The 9005-nt window shown below is 37.6% G+C and overlaps 1 long non-coding RNA gene across 1 annotated transcript in view; it reads right to left on the reverse strand.

Annotated features, from left to right (window-relative positions):
* Positions 1–266: 266 nt before the first annotated feature.
* The window catches only part of LOC107185125, a 15281-nt gene continuing 6542 nt past the window's right edge, over positions 267–9005 (reverse strand). Inside the window, exon 3 of the long non-coding RNA XR_001516039.1 lies at positions 267–302. This is a non-coding gene — a long non-coding RNA (uncharacterized LOC107185125). The remainder of the gene's footprint in view (positions 303–9005) is intronic.

A 9005-nucleotide genomic window follows, 5' to 3' on the forward strand; every position in this document is an offset into this window, starting at 1 on the left:
TTGGAGTTAAGACTGTATCTTCAATAAATGGTGTTGGGAAAATTGGACAGATACATGAAAAAAAAATGAAACTAGTCCACCAACTTACACCATACATAAAAATCAACTCAAGCCCTAGCATGTTTGGCTCAGTGTATAGATCGTTAGCCTGTGAACTCAAGGGTCCCGGGTTCGATTCCAGTCAAGGGCACATACCCAGTTTGTGAGCTCAATCTCCAGTAGGGGGTGTGCAGGGGGGCAGCCAATCAATGATTCCCTCTCATCACTGGTGTTTCTATCTCTCTCTTCCTCTCCCTTTCTCTCTGAAATCAATAAAAATATATATATTTTTTTAAAAAGAATAACCTCAAAATGGATAAAAAGACTTAACTGTAAGTCCTGAAACCATAAAAGTCTAGAATAAACTATAGGCAGCAAAATCTCAGACACCTGTCATAGCAATATGTTTATGAATATATCTCTAGGAAACTAAGGAGAAAATAAACAAATGGGATTATCTATATTATAAAAGCCCAGTATCCTTAACACTGTAACTACCAAAGACTGGTCACAAGGAGGCTGCATGTGCAGCAAGGCGCACTCAGGTGAGGTGAGTGCGGGTTGGCGGGGACTTCACTCTGTTTCCCAGGATGTGCCAGGACTCAGGAGAGTGCCATGGCGCAGGTAGGACTCGGGGGTCCCGGGTCTTGCGTGATTTTGCATGCTGGGTCACTAGTATCAAAATAAAAAGCTTCTGCACAGCAAAGAAAACCATCAACAAAATGGAAAGGGAGCCCACTGTATGGGAGTACATATTTGGCAATGATACATCTGATAAAGGGTTAACATCCAAAATATACAAGGAACTTATACAACTTAACAAAAGACAAGCAATCCAATTTAAAAATAGGCAAAGAATCTAAATAGATACTTCTCCAAAGTAGACATACAGATGGCCCAGAGACATATGAAAAAATGCTCAAAGTCACTTATCATCAGAGAGATTCAAATTAAAATGACAATGAGATATCACCTCACACCTGTCATAATAAGTGCCATCAACAAATGACATGTGCTGGCAAGGGTGTGGAGAAAAGGGACCCTAGTACACTTCTGATGGGAAGGAAGACTGGTGTAGCCATTATGGAAAACAGTATGGAGTTTCTTTAAAAAATTAAAAATGGAACTGCCATTTGACCCAGTGATCTCATTTCTAGGAATATATCCTAAGAAACCTGAAACGCCAATCAGAAAGAATGTATGCATCCCCGTGTTCATATCAGTGCAACCTACAATAGCTAAGATCTGGAAATAGCTCCATTGTCCATCAGTAGATGTGTGGATAAGAAAGCTGTGGTACATTTACACCATGGAACACTATGCAGCAATGAAAAAGAAGGATCTCTTGCCCTTTGAGATAGCATGGAGGGATCTGGAGAATACTATGCTAAGCAAAATAAGCCAATCGGAGAAAGATAAGTATCACATGATCTCATTCATATGTAGAATATAATGAACAAAATAAACTGACTAATTTTCCCATGGAACTAAACGGAAACCAAGAAAGAGGAAAATCTTCCAGGCACATAGATCTCGCCTTTAAACATAATTTAATCATAACACACAATAACACTAAATCAAAATAAAGCTTTTTAATTAGTACACTGCATAAGTTATATGAGAGGGGCATCGTCCACACGCACATTCCCATCTGTCAGGTTCCGCACATTGATGCTTGGTGCAACTATGGCAACACAGACGTGGCAGCAGCATTGCTCCTACAGCCCTGAGCCAGGCTCTCCATTTGTTCCCTCTTCATTGGTTTGGTTATCTGACAGTTTATGTAAACTTAGAAATATGTTTTAAGCTGATTTGTAATTTTCCAACACTACCATTCTTCAGTGTGCTCTCTCCCACACTCAGCTCAACAAGCAGTAGCTGTTCTGAACTTCTTCCTAGAGGTTAGCACTAAGACTTTCCTTGCACCATTTCTGTTGTAGGGGCCTGTTTTTCAACACTAGTACTCCACTTAATAGATACCTGGATAAAACATTATAGCCATAAAAATACTACTACATAAAATATTAATAACGGTAATTATTAAAGTAACTGTAAAATAGTCATCGAAATCTCTTAAGGAAGGTCCAATCCATGTAAAACAAGAGTGAGAATGTGAAGAATGGCAAGCAGAATGTATTCCTAATTGATGCAGACTTAGCCAAATTTAAACTTTTAACAGGAAAAATATTACCTCCTCTGTTCCTCTCACATTCCCCCCATATCCAATCTATATGCAAATTTTCTCAGCATTATAGAATCCAGCCTTACCAAACTACCTTCTCTGGGCCTGGCCTACATCTGGGCCCTATCTTTTCTTCCCTGAACTACTGAAATGGCCTCCTTGCATTACCTTGCCCACTTCAATCTACTTTCACACTGACACTACAGCGACACTACACTCCAGCAGTTGAGGGCTACAATGTACAGCTGAGTAGCTGTACTGCACACAACCACCCAGCAAAGGGCCAAAGGGGAGAATGAGGCTGAAATCCAGCCCTTCTCCATTCAGAGGAGGTAACTCATTCTAATCCACAGAGATCTTGTCCCTTTTTTCCTCAGAATATTCCAATGATTTCCTTCTTATTCTCAAATTCCAACTCCTTACCATAGTCTCCAAGTACCTCAGAGTCCAACTCCTTACCATAGTCTCCAAGTCCCTCAGAGACCCGATCCTGACTGTCATTCTGATTTCTTCAACCACCAGCCACTTCCAATCCCTATTGCAGGGTCACATCAAGCACTGGCTGCCTGCAATGCTGCTTCTCCCAGCAACAACACCTCCTTTTCAAATCCCTGTTCAAATGGAACCAGTATGAAAAGCCTCCCTTGAAAACAGTACCTAAAACAGTGATGGCGAACCTATGACACGCGTGTCAGAGGTGACACGCGAACTCATTTTTTTGGTTGATTTTTCTTTGTTAAATGGCATTTAAATATATAAAATAAATATCAAAAATATAAATCTTTGTTTTACTATTGTTGCAAATATAAAAAAATTTCTATATGTGACACGGCACCAGAGTGAAGTTAGGGTTTTTCAAAATGCTGACATGCCGAGCTCAAAAGGTTCACCATCACTGACCTAAAACAACCTTTCCAAACTCAGCACTCTCACCCCTAATCCTATTTTATTTTTCTTCTTAGGACTTGCATCTACTGAGTACATCTGTCTAACATCCTTCTTAATGCCACTAGAATGTAAGTTCCATTGACATGAATATGCAACTCACAGAAAAAAATAGCAGTGACAAAAAAGTAAAGAAATAAATCGCTATATATTTAAAAAAATTAAAAAGGAAGATAAAGAAAATCACACCCTATTTTTCTCTAAAATTGGAAAACATTTCTTTTAAAAATAGTGCTGCTGAGAAGTTTATACAACAGACCACATGGTACCGTACTGGTGTAGCAACTTGATAATAAAGAACGAGAAATATAAGAATTCATATTCTTTGATTCTAATACTTTGTTCCTTGGACCTATCCTGTAAAAATGGAAACCAAATTAATTTTGAAGAACATCCCTACAATGTTATTTTGTTAATACAAAAAAGTAAACTGTATTCCAAAAATAGGATAATGGTTATACAAATTATGGTATAATCCAATGACAAACATTAACATGTTACTTAAAAATCATGACTTGAAGAGTATGTGAAGCCGTGTGAAAATAATTACAATATAATGTTTTATGAATAAGGTAAAATACAAACTATCTCTTTGTGCTTGTATCCTGATTTTATAAAGAAAACATACAAAGATATATGAACAGGGAAAAAAAGAAAAAGTACTCTCACAATGTTTTACATTGTTTATCAATGATAACGAGATTATGAACAAATTTAATTTACTCTTCTTAAATGTCTTCATTTTTAGTTATAAACAAGTTTTATACTGAAACCAAAAATACAATTTTTAGAAGTTATACTATCTTCATGAAGTCTACTATATCATAGTGCTTAACTGATTCTTATCGGTGCCTCAACATTCTTACAGATATCTGTAATTTCTTATTGTAGCATTCAGAATGATTTACAGATGAAAACCATTATTAGAAAGAGCTAAACTGACTGTATACTGGGCACATGTTATTATATTGGGTACACACCATAAAAATAAATCCAGATTCAAAGATTTATTTTTATCTTCACCAAAATAAAAGCAGACACGTTTATATGTATCATTTTAAACACACACAAGAACCAAAAAGCTAAGATTCCCATGGTAGCATATTAAACTATATGTACATATTATTTAATCTATCCCATCCATTCCCAATCTAGCTTTATTTATTTATTCATTTTAATATTGAAATATGTGTACTTACCATCTGAACTTGTCATAAACAATAAGCAAAACAAATATAATTTAAAAATAAATAAATGCCACATGTAGTTGAGAAGGATCCAGAGAAGGCAGGTAAAATGAACCAACATTTGCATGTCCCAATTCCAAATACTTTTGAGGAAGACCAACATTCTAATTCTAACACAAGACACTCCTCTGTAGATTTGCTCAGCAGAAGTTTCAGCCACAAGTTTATTTATAGTTTCTGCTATAAGCAAAGAAACTATAAAAGTAAAGAAGGATTACACAAAAAGAAAACTTTCAAATAAAAAATATTACAAATAAATCTATAATTATGAAGTATAGTTATGGTGATCTATAAAGTTTTCTTTTGTACTTTTTCTGTCATGAATACTTAAGAAATGAAGTTCAATTAAATCATTCCTTCCTAAATGAGTCAGAATTTCTTCTTATCTCTGACCTTCTCAAATTCCAGAAGCCTTGAGTAAACCCCAGTTGTTTCATCTCAGAAAAGTGACTGAAGCTAATCAAATATTTACTGAAAATTAAGTGTTGTATAAGATGAAAGCACTAGAAAATAAGAAAATGACTAAGTAGCTGAAAGTCAAACAAACACTATAAAATTGTAATTAGAGATAAGCTATACTATCCTGCCCCCACATAAGTGAAGATCCTCTGGCCTAAAAAAAAAAAAAAAAAAAAGGAGGATGAGGAGAGATAAATTCCTATTAGTGGCCTCTATTTTTGTAGTTTTATCTCATTTTCCTCATAACTATCTTCAATAGTTGTTCTTCTGAAACTTGAGAAAGCATTCAATAATCTTAAAACTTTATAAACAAACACCATGTTAATAAGTAGAGTATGTTTTTCATGTAAACTGAGCCCATAACTGTTTCCCTACTATCAAAAACATAACATTTTAAAATTACTGAATGAATTGCAAAGCTTCAAGAAGAACAATACTGAAGAAAGTCATGGAAAAATACAGATATTAAAGCTATATTCCCCAACTCCTTCAGAACTAAGCTTCTAAACGAAAACTATGCCCCTTCTTTGAGGTGCAGTTGTATGATTTTGGAAGACAAGACTGTCCTCTCCCCACTACTTTGGACATTTCTATTGGTAACCATGTTCAGAAGATGTGGGGTCACTCTCCATTAGTGTTCCAGTCTTCTATTTTGTATAGGGAAGAAGAGAGGAACTGAGGGATGGAGGGAGGCAGACAGACACAGAGGGAGAAAGACAGATAGACACATTGCAGAGGCAATAGCTAGATTATGCTTTTTGGAGTGTAGTCACCAGCTTCCTGATCCCTGAATTACATTTATAGAAAATTCATAACACAGCAGTTCTGGAGGGCTACTGAATCCCCAATTAGGATTAAGGTAGTAACCTCCTCTGCTGTTTTAGGAGTCAATGATGAGTCTCAGGCTAAAGCCTTTCAAGTAATTATGTAAGCCTGTAATTCTGGCTCCAGATATCTAAATTGGCTTTTCTTTGCCCTGGCCAGTGTGGTTCAGTTAGTTGGGCTTCAACCTATGCATTGAAAGGTTGTTGGTTCGATTCCTGCCTGGGTTGCAGGCTCAATCCCCAGTGTGGGGCATGCAGGAGGCAGCTAATCGATGTATAGCTCTCACATCAATGTTTCTGTCTTCTCCCTTCCTCTCTCTCTAAAAATCAATTAACTGTTAAAAAATTAAATTAAGTAAAATGGCTTCTCTTTGCTGAATGGCACCCAGACAGACATAGGTGCCCACTTGTCTCATTAGCTGCAACCAGGGTGAGCCATGGGTTACCTGAATACCCCTCTGTAGGGCCTACAAACTTCCAGAGCTAGCCAACAAAACAGTACAGTACTGGCATAGTAACAGACAAATACGCCAATGAAATGAAATCAAGAGCCCAAAATAAACCCATGCATATATGGTTACTAATATTTGACAAGAGAGCCAAGAATAGCAATGGAGAGATGATAGTCTTATCAATAAATGGTGTTGAGATAATTGGATATTCACATGTAAAAGAATGAAACTAGACCCATATCTTACACCACTCACAAAAATTAATTCAAATGGATTAAAGGCTTAAATGTAAGACCTAAGACCATGAAACTCCTAGAAGAAAACATAGTAATAAAGCTCCTCAATATGGATCTTGGCAATGACTTTTTGGTTAAGCAACAAAGTCAAAAATAAACAAGGGGGGTTGACATCAAACTAAAAAATCTTTTAAATAGTAAAAGAAACCATCAGCCCAACCAGCATGGCTCAATGGTTGAGCGTTGACCTATGAACCAGGAGGCCATGGTTTAATTCCCAGTTAGGGCACATGCCTGAGTTTCGGGCTCCATCCCCAGTAATGACCCGCTCAATGATTCCCATCATTGATGTTTCCCTCTCCCTCTCTCTATCCCTCTCCCTCTCCCCCTCCCTCTCCCTCTGCTCCTCCCCCTCTCCCTCCCTCTCTCCCTCCCCCTCCACCTTCCTCTCCCTCTCCTTCTCTCTCTCCCTCCCTCTCTGAAATCAAGAAAATAAAAAAAATATTTTTTTTAAAAAAGAAACCATCAAAGTGAAAAGAAAACCTATGGAATGAGAAAATAATATTTTCAAACCACACATCTGATAAGAGTTAATATCTATAGTATGTAAGAAATTCATACAATACAATAGCAAAAAATACCCAACACACAAAACAAGCCAATTTAATCATGGGCTAAGGATGTGAACTGACATTTCTTCAAAAACATACAAATAGCCAATAGGAAGATAAAACAAAGTTCAACATCTCTAGTGCTCAGGAAAATACAAATTAAAACCACAATGAGATATTACCTCACACCTATCAGAATGGCTATCATCAATAAATCAACAAACAACAAGTTGTTGGCAAGATGTGGAGAACAGGGAACCCTAATGCACTCCTGGTGGGAATGTAAGTTGCTGCAGCCACTATGGAAAACAGTATGGAGGCCCCTCAAATTTAAAAATATAATTACCACATGATCCAGTAATTCCACTTCTGGGAATATATCCAAAGGAAACAAAAACACTAACTCAAATAGATAGATAACTGCTCCATGTTCATAGCAGCATTACTTACAATAGCTGAGACATGGAAACAACTTAAGTGTCTATAGATGGATGAATGGGTAAAGAAGCCATGGTATACATACAATTGAATATTATTCAGCCATTTAAACAACAAGGAAATCCTACCATTTGTGATAACATGGATGTGAGGCAGGGTAGTAAGAAGCTAGGGAAATTCCTTGAAAAGTGGAATAAGGGGAACTGAGACAAAATAATTAGACAAGGCCAAATAATTTGAGCAATTTACATTCAGCTAATAAATTACAAGGTTTATCTTTGCTAACCAAGGAGACAGGATAAATGGTTTACATATTCCAAACCATCATGGGGCAGATTGGTCTCGGTCCCAGTCCCTCTTCAGTAATGTTCTTTAACCAGAAAATAACCTGGTTCCTATATATACATATTTTAATGAATCATCACATTGAAGGACACATTTGAGAAGCTAATGAATATTATGTTAAGACCCTCCCTTGATATCTCTCCTAGGATTCCACCTGCCAAGGAAAGATAAAAAGCTTCAAGACTAAAGATCCACAACCTGCTCTTGTGCTCTTCCTCCCGGGAGCAGGCCCATACCTTTCCCTTCCTTCACTTTCTACCCCACACACATGCATCTCCTAAACTCTAAGGGACCTCCTAGGACTTGCAACCAATGGAAAGCAGCAGTTCGTCTGGGCTTTCCTCCTGAACTTGTCTCCAAGGTCCCCTTCTCTCTCTAACTTCCCAAACAGCTTACTTCTGACACTGTGACTTTAATTTTTCAGAAAGCCAAAGCAGCCTCGCCTTGGCTTTCTCCTGTTACTTCTTCTATTCTAAGCCCTTCTTTCATTTCACTGTCCTCAGTAATACACATGCCCTACCTATAGCATGCTCTCACAAGAGCATGCCCATGCCTTGTATTGTTGATGTTTTTATCCTAAACTCTAAGGGACCCCAAGACATGTGAAATCAGGGGAGCTTGACCTGGGCTAACCCCTGAGCCTGTCTTTTCCCTGAGTTTCTCCTGTTGTTTCTCCAACCTTAAGCCCTTCCTTTGTTTCACTGTCCCCAGCTTTAATAAATATACTCTCAAAATCACCTGGACTCATATTGTGAAATCTTTCCTACATGAAGTCAAGAACCCACACAGTACCCACAAATTCTAGGCAGACCAGTCCTGGGCCCACACCCAGTCAAGTAACAGATGGACTTTGAAGGCATTCTGTTAAGTGAAATAAGTCAGACAGAGAAAGATACTTAAGTACTGTAATGATCTCGCTTATATGAGAAATCTAAAAGAAAAAAATAATAATAAAAAAAGAGATCAGACTTGTTTCTAGAGATGAATGACGGGGGAAGGAAAATTGGAAAAAGTGGTCTAAAGGTATAAACTTCTAGTTATCTAATCTAATAATAGACAAACATGGTAATTGACCATACCTCCGCTACACTTCCTATTGGCTAATCAGCAGGATATGCAAATTAACCCAACCAAGATGGTGGCTGGCAGCTACGCAGCTGAAGCGAGCAGGAGGCTTGCTTGCTCCAGTGATGGAGGAAGCCAAGCTTCCTCCCTGCTGTGGCCAGG

The sequence above is a fragment of the Myotis davidii genome, unplaced genomic scaffold, assembly GCF_000327345.1.
Source record: "Myotis davidii unplaced genomic scaffold, ASM32734v1 scaffold1029, whole genome shotgun sequence".
Classification (NCBI taxonomy): Eukaryota; Metazoa; Chordata; class Mammalia; order Chiroptera; family Vespertilionidae; genus Myotis; species Myotis davidii.